Source organism: Ambystoma mexicanum, chromosome 1q (assembly GCF_040938575.1).
Source record: "Ambystoma mexicanum isolate Mex_15411 chromosome 1q, UKY_AmexF1_1, whole genome shotgun sequence".
Lineage (NCBI taxonomy): Eukaryota > Metazoa > Chordata > Amphibia > Caudata > Ambystomatidae > Ambystoma > Ambystoma mexicanum.
In genome coordinates, this window is record NC_090922.1 from 928,713,615 (window position 1) to 928,728,737 (window position 15,123).

The following is a 15,123-nucleotide window of genomic DNA, read 5'->3' on the forward strand; positions in this document are numbered from 1 at the left end:
AGTCTAATGAACTGGACAATACATTTTTCTGATCTAGTGATAATCATATACTAGGTACAGTATAAACCTACGGGAAAAACAGTTAGCCCTGGTTGCGCTTGTACCTTAAAATAATTTTAGACTTCATTGGCAATTTGTGGTTTGTTTCAACTTGTGCAGTTTAATTTTGACATCAATTGGGTACAGATTGTTGACAGTAAACATTCACAAACTTGGTTAAATTCTGTAGTTGTTCGTTCCAATTTATGCAGTTACAATTTTAACATCAATTGATTGCAGGTTGTTGGCAATACAGTTTTTTTTACCATATTCAATTCAATCTTGTCACAGTTCCTTCACTATGGCATAGATAGATGATTTGAATTACTTGTGTGTTGACTGTTGCCTCACCTGCTGCCTGCAGACTGGGCTAGATTGTGTCTCCCAATATTAGCTCTCCAATTTATAGTTTTTGTCAGTTACTTCACCGTGGCATACACAGTACTAGCTTTCCAATTCTTAGTTTTGTCACAGTTAATTCACCGTGGCACAAACAGTTGCTGGATGCAAATGTGTGCTCTCAATATTGGCTTTCAATGTTGGCTCTCAATATTAGCTCTCTAGCTCTCTTCATCATGGCATAAACAGTTGCTCGATGCAAATGTATGCTCTCAATATTACCTTTCGAGGGGATTGGGTCCTCTGACGTATTCCATATCTATGACATGTAATCACCACAGCTGTGCTGCTTCGGAAACTTTTTTCGGCGTCTGCGTCCTGCGTCGATGACGTCGATGCGCCGTCGTTGAGGACCTCCTCCGACGTCCGACGTCATCCGATGTGATAAGTAGGACGCACGACGCCCGTAGCCTCAGTTCCGTTTTTTCCGCGAACGTGTTGCTTCGTGAATCTCGGTTAACGCCTCGACTCTTTGGAGTTCTGTTCTTCTCGGTTCTTCGAACCTGTTCGTTTTTGTGAAAATCCTTCGTGTGAAGATGTCTTCTACTTCGACCCCGCGGCCGGGCTTCAAGAAGTGCGGGGAGTGTGGGTCCAAGATGTCGGTGACGGACTCGCACGACGCCTGCTTCTGGTGCCTCGGGGAGGCCCACAACACGGATGTCTGTATCGACTGCCAGTCGCTCACGTCCAAAGCCTTACGCGAACGTAAGAAGAAGTTGTCGGTAGGTCGGGTGTCCAAGCCCCGGAAGTCGAAGTCTGCGGGGCTTTCGACGGATGATTCGAGGGGTGACTCTCCGCGTCATCGTCGGAAGTCTCGTGGGTCTCCTTCTAGGAGTCGGTCTCGCCAATCCTCAGCCTCTTCGAGGCATTCTCGGAAGCGCCGACACTGGTCGTCTTCCAGGTCCTCTTCGGAGGACTCTGCCCGGCACGTCGCTTACCCCACCAGCCGTGCGACGCCGGAGGAATGGGCTTCCTTCGGGAAGAAAATGCTGGTGATTCTTGAGTCGCAGGGTACTAAGCCGTCCGCGCCCCCGAGTTGGGTCGGTCGTGAGAGGTCGAGAGACACCGCTCGCAAGAGTGGTCGGCACGAGTCACGTGAGAGGTCCCGTTCGGACAAGGAGACTCGTTCTCGACGTACCCGTTCCAGGTCCCGGTCCTCGACGCGTTCGAGACCGTGTGCACCTGTGAGGTCTTCGAGGAAGACATCGACGTCTGAGGCGTCGAGGGCGTCGACAGGCTTTCTCAAGGCTCCGGCTCCGAGGAAGTCGTCGAAGCCATCGATGCTCAGGTCGTCGTAGGACACGCTCGGGGCTCCGGCTTCGAGGGCTGTGTCGACGCCGCCGATGCTGGCGGCGCTGCATTTGACGTCGTCGCCGATTTCCTCGACGTTGACGCCGATCCTCTCGGCGCCGATGCTTGTTCTCTCGACGCCGGCGCCGATTCGCTCGACGCCATCGACGCCTTTCGTGTCGGAGGTACCCCGTGGCACGGGAGAACCCCCTAGGAAGGCTCTGGTTAAGAGCAAGCACTCTTGGGTGCCTTCTTTTCGCCACCTGGAATATATTTCAGAGGCGGATGAGGATTCTGATGGCCTGGTTCCTAGTCAGGTTCTAGATGAAATTGTCTCGGGCCATGGTCAGTTTGACGATTTGAGGCAGTCACTGCATGATGCCAGTGGAGTGGACACCTCTCCGGAGGTGGAGTTTTTTAGGCCTGAGCCTGGCTCTCATGCCGATTCCTCGTACCGGCGCCTTATGGCTAGGGTTTCTGAGTACTTGGGGTGGTCTGCTCCCCCAGGGGAGTTTGTGCAGGATGATCTAATGGACATCCTTGATGTTGGTCCCCCAACTGACCCGGTACTGCCGTTCCATATGGCTTTACAGAGAAGGGTGGCGGCGGCTTGGACTGCTCCGGAGAGTCTCCCGGCGGTGGGCAGATCCTTGTCGCGAAAATACCGTCCAGCCAGTAGCAACCCCTGCTACTTGACCAGGCACCCCACTCCGGAGAGTTTGGTGGTGCAGGCGGCCACGGCCCCGGCGAAGCAGGCGTCGTACCCTACCATCCCTCCCGATAGGGACGACAAACGTTTTGATGGCTGGGCGAAGAAAGTGTTTTCTTCTGGTGGTATGGCGCTTCAGGCGGCCAACTCCATTTGTGCCTTGTCTCGTTTCACACACACTCTGTGGAACTGTGTTGCGTTAGCGGCTGAACATATTCCCGAAGGGGACGAACGGGATGGTTTCCTTGCTATGGTCCAGGATGGTAAGGATGCCATGTGTGAGTCCGTTCAGTCGGGTTTGGACTTAGCTGAATGCGTCAGTAGGTCCATGGCGGCGAGCACCGTGATACGCAGGTTTGCGTGGTTGCGGAAGTCGGGGTTTGCTCCTGATGTGCAGTCCCGGCTCCTCAACATGCCCTTTGATGGTGAACACCTTTTTGGCAGCAAGAGCCTTGAGAGGTTGCAGACCTCAAAAGCTGCAGCGAAGTCGTTGGGCGCTGCAGTTCGCCAACCTCTGCCTTTTCGTCCTAGGGGACGGCAGTGGAGGGGTGGTTCCTTTCTCTATTACTCGTCCTTCGGTAAAGCGAGAGGAGCTGGAGGTCAAAGAGGCCAACGCAGGGGTACCAGAGGTGGACGACAGGGTACCCGTGGTGCCAAGGCCGCTCGGGCAGTTGCCTCTTTGCCCCCAGGTAACGCCGCAGCCGCTCCCACTCAGTCATGAGGCCATGTCCCATGGTTCGCCGGTTGGGGGAAGGCTGGTGCAGCATCTTGTAGAGTGGCAAGCCATTACTGCAGATGTGTGGGTTCTGGAGATCATAACCCACGGCTACTGTCTTCCCTTTCGGCACAGGCCTCGCGACAATCCACCGGGGAACCTCTCTGTGCAGAGTCTGGATCCGCTCCTTGCGCAGGAAATTCAAGCCCTGCTGGAGAAAGGCGCCATAGAACTGGTGCCTGTAGCGGAGAGGAACAAGGGATGGTATTCCCCTTATTTTTTGATTTCGAAGAAAGACGGGGGATTGAGACCCATCATGGACTTGCGCGGTTTGAACAAACTCCTCAGGAAGGACAAGTTCAAGATGGTTACTCTCTCTCAAGTCCTCCAGGCCCTTCAGCTTCAGGACTGGTTGGTGTCACTTGACCTCAAGGATGCTTACTTCCATGTGCCGATCCATCCCAAGCACAAGAAGTACCTGAGGTTTGCGGTTGGCGACTCGCACTTTCAGTTTCGGGTCCTGCCGTTCGGATTGACCTCCGCCCCGAGGGTTTTCACCAAGCTCAGGGTGGTGGTGGCAGCGCATCTCAAGCAAGGGGGGGATTCACGTCTACCCCTACCTGGACGATTGGTTGATCCGGGGGAGCTCTCCCGAGCAAGTCCTGGATCATCTGTCCGTCACCTGCCACTCCCTTCACAGGCTGGGCTTCTCCCTCAATATAAAGAAGTCCCATTTGATGCCAACACAGCGGCTCCAGTACATCGGAGCAGTGCTCGACACTTCCCTGGGGCAGTGTTTTCCTACCCAGGTGAGGGCTCTTCACATTCAGCAGATGGTGCACAAGTTTCAGCATGCCCAGACGCTCCCAGCGTTCGAGTTCTTGAGGTTGCTCGGCCTCATGGCATCCTGCATTCTTCTGGTGCCAGAGGCTCGCCTGCGGATGAGATCTTTGCAGTGGGCACTCAAGACGCAATGGTCGCAGTCCTCCGGCAGGATGTTGGACCCGGTTCAGGTGTCGCCCTCGGTCGCCCGGGACCTTCTGTGGTGGGCCGTCAAAGGCAACTTGATGAAGGGGGCTCCATTTTGGCTTCCCTGGCCGGAGGTGACTATCGTGACGGATGCATCCCTCACGGGATGGGGAGCTCATGCCAACGGGCTGACAGTCAGCGGTCGTTGGTCTCCGTCGGAGTCCAGACTTAATATCAATCTGTTGGAGCTGAGGGCCGTCAGGCTAGCCCTGAAGGCTTTTCTGCCGACTGTGCAAGGAAAGAGTGTCCTGATCCGGACGGACAACACAGTGGCCATGCACTACCTCAACAAAAAGGGGGGGGCAGGGTCACTTCCTCTGTGCAGGGAGGCGATGCAGCTCGAGTTCTGGGCCTTCCAGCAGGAAGTTCGATCTCGGCAGTTCATCTGGCCGGAGACGAAAACGTGACGGCGGACGCTCTGAGCAGGCAGAGCGCGATCTCTCACGAGTGGGAGTTGGCTCAGGAGATTCTCCTGGAGATCTTCGCCCTTTGGGGGACGCCTCAAATGGATCTCTTCGCCTTCAGTTTCAACCGGAAGTGCGAAAGGTTTTGCTCGCGGGGATCTCCTCCAAAAGGAGCCTTAGGAGACGCGTTCGTGGTGGAGTGGTCATTCCCGCTGCTGTACGCGTTTCCTCCAGTCCCCGTCATCCCGCAAGTGCTGCGGAGGTTACGGAAGTTCGTTTCCCGGATGATCCTCATTGCTCCGGCGTGGGCTCGGAGGACGTGGTACCCGGACCTTCTCGACTTGTCCATCTGTCCTCCACGTCGTCTTCCCTACCGAGACGATCTGCTCTCACGGGAGGAGGGTCAGGTTCTCCATCCAGAGGTCAGATCCCTCAACCTTCACGCTTGGCTTCTGAAAGGTTGAGGTATAAGGATTGGGACCTCCCTGAAGACGTGATGGAGGTGTTGCTTTCGGCCCGAAGGCCAGCAACAAAGTCTCTGTACCGTTGCCGTAAGTTCTGCGACTGGTGCAGAGTTCAGAGTGTGGATCCTTTTGCATGTGACATCCCCATGGTTCTGTCCTTTTTACTTTCTTTGGCCCACAGGGGCTTGCAAGTGGGTACCATTAAAGGTTACCTGGCGGCGCTGTCCATCTTTAAGCGCTCGTCAGAAGAGTGTTCTTACTTTAAAATCCCTTTAATTTCACAATTTCTGAAAGGGCTCACTAATGTGTTCCCTCCGTCACCTTTCCTCGTGCCCGGTTGGGATTTAAACCTTGTTCTTAAGTTTCTTATGGGTGCTCCGTTTGAGCCTTTACATTCTTGCCCTTTGAGGCTGTTAACTCTGAAAACTGTTTTTAGTTGCGGTTACTTCCACTCGCAGAGTGAGTGAGTTACAGGCACTTTCAGTTAAGCCTCCCTTCACTGTATTTCACAAGGACAGGGTTGTCCTTAGAGTTCGTCCTTCTTTTCTTCCGAAGGTAGTGGCGGAATTTCATTTGGCCCAGAAGGTTGTTCTTCCGGCATTCTATCCTCCTCCGCATCCTGGTAAGGAAGAGGAGAGGCTCCATAGGCTTGATCCTAGGTGAGCTTTAAGCTTTTATGTTTCACGCGTGTCCCGGGTCAGAGTGGACGATCAACTCTTTATTGGTTACGCTGGAAAGCATTTGGGGCAAGCTGTGACGAAACAGACTTTGTCTCGCTGGATTATTTGGGCCATCTCGGAGTGTTATCGCTTGGCGGGTAAGGACCCAGCGGCTGGCTTGCGGGCCCATTCTACCAGGGGTATGGCTGCATCTACTGCCCTGCAGAGGGGTGTTCCTATTCGCAACATCTGTGATGCAGCCGCCTGGGCTTCAGTACATACATTTGTACGTCACTATTCCCTCGATTCCATCCGAGCACAGGATCTGGCCTTTGGCAAGGCGGTCCTTTGCTCTGCTATTTGATTGGCTATTCTAAATTTTTGATTCTAAATTCTTTCCCTCCTCCTTGCTCTGGTACTGCTTTGGGAGTCTGTCATAGATATGGAATACGTCGGAGGACCCAATCCCCTCGAAGAACAAGTTACTTTCTTACCTGGTAACGTTCTTTCGATGGGATGGTCCGACGACGTATTCCATATCGCTCCCGCCCTGCCTTCCCCGCTGCAGAATTTCTTTTGCGATTGCAGCTTACGTTCCGCAAGGCTTTGTGTCTGACTGGCGGTTGACTAATGTCACACGTTCTGGGGAAAAAAACTACAACTGAGGCTACGGGCGTCGGGCTTCCTACTTATCACATCGGATGACGTCGGAGGAGGTCCTCAACGACGGCGCATCAACGTCATCGACGCAGGACGCAGACGCAGAAAAAAGTTTCCGAAGCAGCACAGCTGTGGTGATTACATGTCATAGATATGGAATACGTCGTCGGACCATCCCATCGAAAGATTGTTACCAGGTAAGAAAGTAACTTGTTCTTCAATGTTGGCTTTCAATATTAGCTCTCTAGCTCTCAACACGTGTTTCCTCGCCCCTGTGGGGCCGGTTTTCAGGAGAGGGGATTCAATTCTGGAGGTAAAGATGCAGTGTATATTAGAGTCATGACTATGAGTTTAACACCTTTTCAGTAGAGCCATTGCTGAATTATCTATATATACAACAGGCCAATACTTACTAGTACTCCTTAATTTGGTGTTGTGTCTTGCTTAGGATGGAACTTCTTGTGTTGAGGATGTTGAGGATAGTGTATCCTAAAAAGGTAAAATATGCATTTTTGTTTAGAAGGAGGTTAATTTTGCCTGCTCTTAAGGGAAATTTGGTGCTGGCGCTCGACTATTTTTTTAATGTTCGAATCTAATTCTCAGGTTCTGTCTGATCTTTAATATCTTCACCAACCCCCTGCTCACCTGATGTATTGAAGGTATCGTCTGTATCTGTGTCCCCGGAGTCGTCCGAAGATAGCTCTTTCCTTCTCTGTCTCCAATTATCGCTGGGCTTCATACACGTCCTTTTCCCCTGTTTGGAATGATGGGAGTGAGCTCCACCGGAGGCCACTTTGCCAGAGATGCAGCTTGCCTGGCAGCGGGGACCCCAGGGAGCCCACCCCATGCCAGGGAAAAGCCTTGCCGAAAAACCCTGGCAGATGGTTATGGCTGAATGGACAACGAATCCCAGCATACACAGTGTTGTTGATGAAGTGTTCCGTGATATCTCCGGGAGAAGAACCGAATGCTTGAATAACACAGACAGATGGAAACTCGGAGACTGGAGGTGAAAGGAAAAGGTAGCGTGGCGTGCACCTCGCGTAGATAGAACAAGGGTGCACGGGGAAGAAGGGGAATACAAGAGGTAGGCAAAGTAGAAGGCACAAGGAGTACAAGCCGTCTGAGAACGGCAGATACGAAGGGTATGCCGTTTGGGAGCGGCAAAGAGTACACACACACAGGAGCGCTGGATTACCTTCCGTAGTTTAGTTTAGTTTGTTTATTTATAAAGCGCGTCCGAACCCTCAGGTAGCTGGGCGCATAATCATGTGCACAGCAGAGTTACATATTGTTACACGAGCATCATAATACCACAGACAGAGCATACATTGGTCCAGGCTCTGAGTGTTTACATACAATAAGTAGAATATACCGAGAAGGGTATGTACAGAGAATAGGCACAAAATAGTTAGTGGCGAGTGAGGACCTGGTTACAGGTTGGTCCTGAATAGGCTGTGGATAGAGTAAACAATACTGGTTGCATTACAATTACATTGCAGGTAGAGAGCGGCGGCTGGCCGGACGTGTCGGTGAGAGACTAGATGTCTAGGCTAGTAGCCATGATTTTACCATGGCTCTGAATGGCCAGAATGCAGTTTCCGATCTAATTGTGGGAGGAAGGGTGTTCCAACATTGTGCTGCGAGCACTGGGAAACTGGAGCCTCCTGCTGTTTTTAGGTTATAGTTAGGGATCTTTAGTTGGTGCAGGTAAGGAGTTCTGGTGGGTCTAATGGGGCAGTGTCTAGAGAATTTGTCAGAAAGATAACGTGGGGCAGTACGTGACAGGCACTTGTGGGTGATGACCAAGGTTCTTAGCTTAATTCTGTCGCGGATCGGGAGCCAGTGGACTTCTTTGCTAACCGTGGATATGTGCGCCTTGCGCGGGAGGTTGAGGGCACATCTTAGTGCATTATTTTGCAGGATCTGGAGCCTATGCAAGTTTTTTGTGGTAGTGCCCAGGTAGAGTGTGTTGCAATAGTCTAATTTAGACAATATTAGCGCTCTAGATAGGGTGAGGCAACTAGAGGTGGAGAGAAAAGGCCTGCAGGCATTGATCAATTTATTGGTGTATGAGGTAGTTGAGATGGTAGAGTTTGTTTCTTTAGTGACAAGGTAGAGTCGAGGTATACACCTAGTGTTTTGACCTCTTTGGATACTTTTATGATTTTGCCATTAATGGTAAAGGATTGGTACCTTTGGTCCATTTTGTTGAGGCGAGCCTGGGAGCCTACGATAAGCAATTCTGTCTTATCGTCGTTTAGGCAAAGACTGTGTGTAGCCATCCAGGCTTGGATTTCTGAGTAGATATCATTAAGCTTTGCAACATCTTCTTCATAGCTACCAGTGAGCGTGATGAGGACCTGAGTGTCGTCTGCATAATTAGTATAGCTGACACCCAGATCGTCAAGACGGTCAAATAGGAGCTTTGTGAAGATGTTGTAAAGTGTGGGAGAAATGCAAGAGCCTTGGGGCACTCCACATGTGATTGGGATAGGGTCCGCAGCCGCCGTGGGGGGCGAAGACTCTAGTCAACCTGTCAGACAGAAATGACTGGATCCACTTTGTGGCATTCTGAGAGAATGCAGCAGCCGAGGAGAGGTGTTGAGTGAGGATCTGGTGGTCAACCAGATCAAAGGCAGCAGAGAGATCAAACAAGAGCAAGATTGCCAGTTTGCCCTTGTCTTTGGCGTCATCCATTTGGATTTTTAGATCCAAGAGGGCAGTTTCAGTTCCGTGCCTTGGTCTAAAGCCGGATTGTCGCAGGCCTAGGAGGTTGTTTTCTTCCAAATGTTGTTGTATTTGGAGATAGGCTACCCTGTCCAGAATTTTGAGAAGAAATGGGACTGTGGTGATGGGCCTGTAGTTTGTGGGGATGTTGGGATCTAGGTTAGGTTTTTTGAGCAGGGGTAGGACCCACGCTTCTTTAAGGTTGTTGGGGACCACTGAGTTTTTGAAAGAGGAGTTGATCAGAGAGGTGATGAGGGGCTAACTCATTAGCACCATCTTTGATGACAGATGCGGGACAAATGTCACCTTTGCAGTTGGATGGTTTGAGACTGGCGATTATCTTGATTACTTCCTCTTCTGTGACTGGTGAGAAGTGGAAGGAGGGGCAATTAGGGGTGGTGTGGTTAATTTTGCTGCTGGGGTTCTGCTTGGAGGCAAGGCTAGCTTTTTTTGCTTCTATCTTAGTTTGTAGGAGGGCAATTTTGTTAGCGAGGGCGATCTGGATATTGTTACACCAGGCCTTGTCTTTGATGCAGTCCTCTGTAGGAGGTAGTGGTGATTCAAGTTCTCTTAGTATAGAGAAAAGTTCTTTAGTGCCAGATTTGGCATTTTGTATTCTCAAGTTATAGATCTCTTTTTTAGCATTTAAGATAGCGGATTTGTAGGTGGAGGCAGCTGAAGCGAATTTGTCTTTAGTGGAGAGAGAAGGGGCTTTTCTCCAGCTAGTTTCTGCAGTTCTTTTAATATTGCGGAGAGCTTTTAATTCTGCTGAGAACCATTTGTTGGAGTGGGCAATAGGTTTGGCTTTTCGTTGTTTGAGAGGAGCTATCTGGTTGAAGGCTAGTTCTAAGGTATTGTTATATAGGTCTACTATGGCTGCTGGATTGTTATTTTGCGTGGGTAGGTTAGCTTTACTGATGGCCGCGAGAAGAGGTTTGAGGTTCTCCATAGTGATGTTGCGGTTATTTCGGGAGATTATTTGAGGTAGCTTAGTGGGTCGTGTGGTAAATGGTGAGGATCTAGGTAAACAGAAGGTAATAAGGTGATGGTCAGTCCAAGCGCAGGGAGTGATGTCAGTCAGTGAGAGGTTGCAATTGGCATCTGCAAGCCAATCCAAGGATCTTCCTTTTGTATGTGTAGGTTGAATAATGTGTTCGGTGAAGCCTAGATGAGTAATCGTGTAGCACTGGAAGTTGCAACGTGAATGCGTTAGTTGCTTCCTGGAAGATAAAGGCCGAATAGTCCTTCCTCTATTGCTCATGGTGACATGGCTGGCAAACATCAAACGTCTAGACCGCGTACAGCGTTCTCAGGGAATAGTCCTTCCTCTATTTCCTCCATATTCTCCATGGCAGGCGAGCCGTGAGTTTCCATGGTAGGCGAGTCGTGACAGTATGACCCCTTCTTAGGTTTCCTCCCCCTGGTTTCCCGGGATGAAGGCGATGGAACCTTTGTATTAGCCGAGCAGCAGTAATGTTCTTAACAGGTTCCCAAGTGCATTCTGTCTTTGGATATCCTTTCCAAAATATCAGATATTGCAGAACGCCTCTTTTGTATCTGGAATCAAGGATGTTGGAAACTTCATATTCCTCAGTGATTTCTGTGATCTTGGGAGGATGTCCTTTTGTCTTTTGAAAATGAGGGTCCTTAACGTATGGTTTGAGGAGTGAGGTATGAAAGACAGGATGGATTATTTTAAGAGTTGGAGGAAGATCCAATCTATAAGCTACAGGATTGATCTTGGCTGTAATACGAAAGGGTCCTAAATACCTGGGCGCAAATTTTGCGGAATGAACCCATCTGGGTAGGTACTTCGTAGCTAGCCACACTCGATTCCCTACTTCCCACTGGGGTTTTGGACTTCTTTTCTTGTCTGCCCATCTTTTACAATCCTGCCGAGCCTTTGTGAGATTGGATTTGGATTCTCGATGCATCCTCTGTATGGTATCTAATAGATGGTCTACTGAAGGCGTATTTGTAGGAGGAATACCAGAGAGAGGTATATGTTTCGGGTCATAACCGTACGTGCATTTGAAAGGACTCATACCTAGAGAGGTATGTGTAGTGTTATTGTATGAGAATTCCGCCATGGGTAGAAGATGAAACCAGTCATCCTGCTCTTGGTTATAAAAACACTATGTACTGTTCTAGTGTGGCGTTTAAACGATCGGTTTCCCCATTACTCTCCGGGTGGAACCCTGAGGAAAGAGATCTTCGGATTCCTAGTGTTCTGCACAGAGTAGTCCAGAATTTGGACGTGAATTGAGGGCCTCTGTCGGACACTATATTGATGGGTATTCCATGTAGTCTGACTATGTCTTTAACAAAGACTTCTGCAGTAATGCTGGCTGTAGGGATTCCTTTAAGAGGTGAAAAATGAGCTAATTTGCTAAAGGAATCAACAGTGACCATTATGGCAGTGTGTCCACTTGACTCCAGTAGATCTACTATAAAATCAGTAGAAATGTGTTGCCAAGGTCCTTGAGGTTGAGTTTCTTGCTGTAGGAGTCCTAAGGGTTTGTGGTGGTCGCACTTGTTTTGGGCACACACCGGACAAGCCTTAACATACTCCTTGACATCCTTAATCAGAGAAGGCCACCAAAATTGACGGGATGTTAAGTCCAAAGTGGCTCTTTGGCCCTTATGTCCTGCAGAAGGAATATCATGACACCAGGACATTGCTTGTACTTGGAGATTCCGAGTTGGTATATACAACGCATCTTTCTTGAAGAGAAGGTTGCCCTTCCAGTTTAAGTCCGTCCTTATGCCTCTCTTGTTCTGTTCTGTTCCGTCTTTACCTGTTGTAAAAACGTGTTTATGATATTGATGAATGTCTTTCCTGCCAACATGAGTTCCGGTTCTGGTGGATCTCCTGTTTCCTCACTCATGCTGCGAGAAAGGGCATCTGCCAGAGTGCTGTCCTTTCCTGGAAGGTAGATAATCTCAAAGTCAAATTGTGAGAAGAAATATGCCCACCTGGTGTGTCGTGAATTGCGACATTCCATCTTTTGAAGTACTTTAAGGTTCTGATGATCCGTACGGACCAAAAACGGAACTACTGAGCCTTGTAGAAGATGTCTCCATTCTTCGGAGGCCTGTCGGATGGCCAGGAGTTCCTTTTCTAGAACGGAATAGTTACGTTCACTAGTGGTCAATGTGCGGGAATAATAAGAGACGGGATGTTCTAATCCGTCTTCCTCTTTCTGTAGTAAAGCTGCCCCAATAGCACCATGGGAAGCGTTGGTTTCCATTATGAATGGGCGTGTTTGGTCTGGTTGTCTTAGAACTGGAGCTGTTACAAAGGATCTTTTTAGTAGTTGGAAGGCCTGTTCAGTGCTGGAATCCCAGAGGAATTTCACCCCTTTCTTCAAAAGATGGGTGATGGGAAGAATAATCTCAGAGAAATTAGGGATGAACTTTCTATAAAAGTTCGCTAGTCCTAGGAATCGTTGGATCCCTTTGACATTGGAGGGTGCAGGCCAGTTGGTAATCGCATTAGTCTTGGCTGGGTCCATCTGTATGTTATCTGCGGATAATATGAAACCCAGATACGGTACAGTGGATGCCTCAAACACACACTTTTTTTAGGTTTAGCTAGCAGACAGTTTTTTCTTAAGCGTTGTAAAACTTCTGTAACCAAGATGCGATGTTCCGACAAAGTGGTAGAGAAGACAAGGATGTCGTCCAGGTAAATGACCACTGAGGAATAGAGCATGTCTGAAAAAAGGTTGTCCATGAATCTTTGGAATTGTGCTGGTGCATTGACAAGCCCAAAGGGCATTACTCTGTATTCGTAGTGTCCTAGTGGCGTCCGGAACGCCGTCTTCCATTCATCTCCTTCGCGGAGTCTCAAAAGGTGATAGACTCCTTCCACCGGTATGGGTAGAAGATGAAACCAGTCATCCTGCTCTTGGTTATAAAAACACTATGTACTGTTCTAGTGTGGCGTTTAAACGATCGGTTTCCCCATTACTCTCCGGGTGGAACCCTGAGGAAAGAGATCTTCGGATTCCTAGTGTTCTGCACAGAGTAGTCCAGAATTTGGACGTGAATTGAGGGCCTCTGTCGGACACTATATTGATGGGTATTCCATGTAGTCTGACTATGTCTTTAACAAAGACTTCTGCAGTAATGCTGGCTGTAGGGATTCCTTTAAGAGGTGAAAAATGAGCTAATTTGCTAAAGGAATCAACAGTGACCATTATGGCAGTGTGTCCACTTGACTCCAGTAGATCTACTATAAAATCAGTAGAAATGTGTTGCCAAGGTCCTTGAGGTTGAGTTTCTTGCTGTAGGAGTCCTAAGGGTTTGTGGTGGTCGCACTTGTTTTGGGCACACACCGGACAAGCCTTAACATACTCCTTGACATCCTTAATCAGAGAAGGCCACCAAAATTGACGGGATGTTAAGTCCAAAGTGGCTCTTTGGCCCTTATGTCCTGCAGAAGGAATATCATGACACCAGGACATTGCTTGTACTTGGAGATTCCGAGTTGGTATATACAACGCATCTTTCTTGAAGAGAAGGTTGCCCTTCCAGTTTAAGTCCGTCCTTATGCCTCTCTTGTTCTGTTGTTCCGTCTTTACCTGTTGTAAAAACGTGTTTATGATATTGATGAATGTCTTTCCTGCCAACATGAGTTCCAGTTCTGGTGGATCTCCTGTTTCCTCACTCATGCTGCGAGAAAGGGCATCTGCCAGAGTGTTGTCCTTTCCTGGAAGGTAGATAATCTCAAAGTCAAATTGTGAGAAGAAATATGCCCACCTGGTGTGTCGTGAATTGCGACATTCCATCTTTTGAAGTACTTTAAGGTTCTGATGATCCGTACGGACCAAAAACGGAACTACTGAGCCTTGTAGAAGATGTCTCCATTCTTCGGAGGCCTGTCGGATGGCCAGGAGTTCCTTTTCTAGAACGGAATAGTTACGTTCACTAGTGGTCAATGTGCGGGAATAATAAGAGACGGGATGTTCTAATCCGTCTTCCTCTTTCTGTAGTAAAGCTGCCCCAATAGCACCATGGGAAGCGTTGGTTTCCATTATGAATGGGCGTGTTTGGTCTGGTTGTCTTAGAACTGGAGCTGTTACAAAGGATCTTTTTAGTAGTTGGAAGGCCTGTTCAGTGCTGGAATCCCAGAGGAATTTCACCCCTTTCTTCAAAAGATGGGTGATGGGAAGAATAATCTCAGAGAAATTAGGGATGAACTTTCTATAAAAGTTCGCTAGTCCTAGGAATCGTTGGATCCCTTTGACATTGGAGGGTGCAGGCCAGTTGGTAATCGCATTAGTCTTGGCTGGGTCCATCTGTATGTTATCTGCGGATAATATGAAACCCAGATACGGTACAGTGGATGCCTCAAACACACACTTTTTTTAGGTTTAGCTAGCAGACAGTTTTTTCTTAAGCGTTGTAAAACTTCTGTAACCAAGATGCGATGTTCCGACAAAGTGGTAGAGAAGACAAGGATGTCGTCCAGGTAAATGACCACTGAGGAATAGAGCATGTCTGAAAAAAGGTTGTCCATGAATCTTTGGAATTGTGCTGGTGCATTGACAAGCCCAAAGGGCATTACTCTGTATTCGTAGTGTCCTAGTGGCGTCCGGAACGCCGTCTTCCATTCATCTCCTTCGCGGAGTCTCAAAAGGTGATAGACTCCTTCCACCGGTATGGACCTAATCTTTGGGCGTCTGGGTATTAGATGTTCCTTCGCCCACTTGTCGTCCACAAATGTGCCTGCTGCTCCACAGTCCAACATGGCTATGCATTCACAGAACCCTTTGGATCCCATTCTATCAGTACCTTGATCACCATAAGACTGCAGCAGTCGAACATCAGAGGCTGTGTCATACGACAGGGATTTATGGTATTCACCCCTTCCCTGACTAAGGTTGGGGTCTTTCGTTTCCCTGCCTTCTGGGGGGTACTTCTGGACAAAACCCTCAATAAATGGCTGTCTGATCCACAATACATACACAAACCAAGGTCCTTTCTTCTTTTACGTTCGCTGGTAGAGAGTGGTCCTCTT

The 15,123-nt window shown here is 49.0% G+C and overlaps 1 protein-coding gene across 3 annotated transcripts in view; it reads right to left on the bottom strand.

Annotated features, from left to right (window-relative positions):
• Window positions 1–15,123, bottom strand: part of CDC14A (cell division cycle 14A) — a 1,359,412-nt gene that overhangs the window by 214,714 nt on the left and 1,129,575 nt on the right. The gene's annotated exons all lie outside the window — the stretch shown is intronic.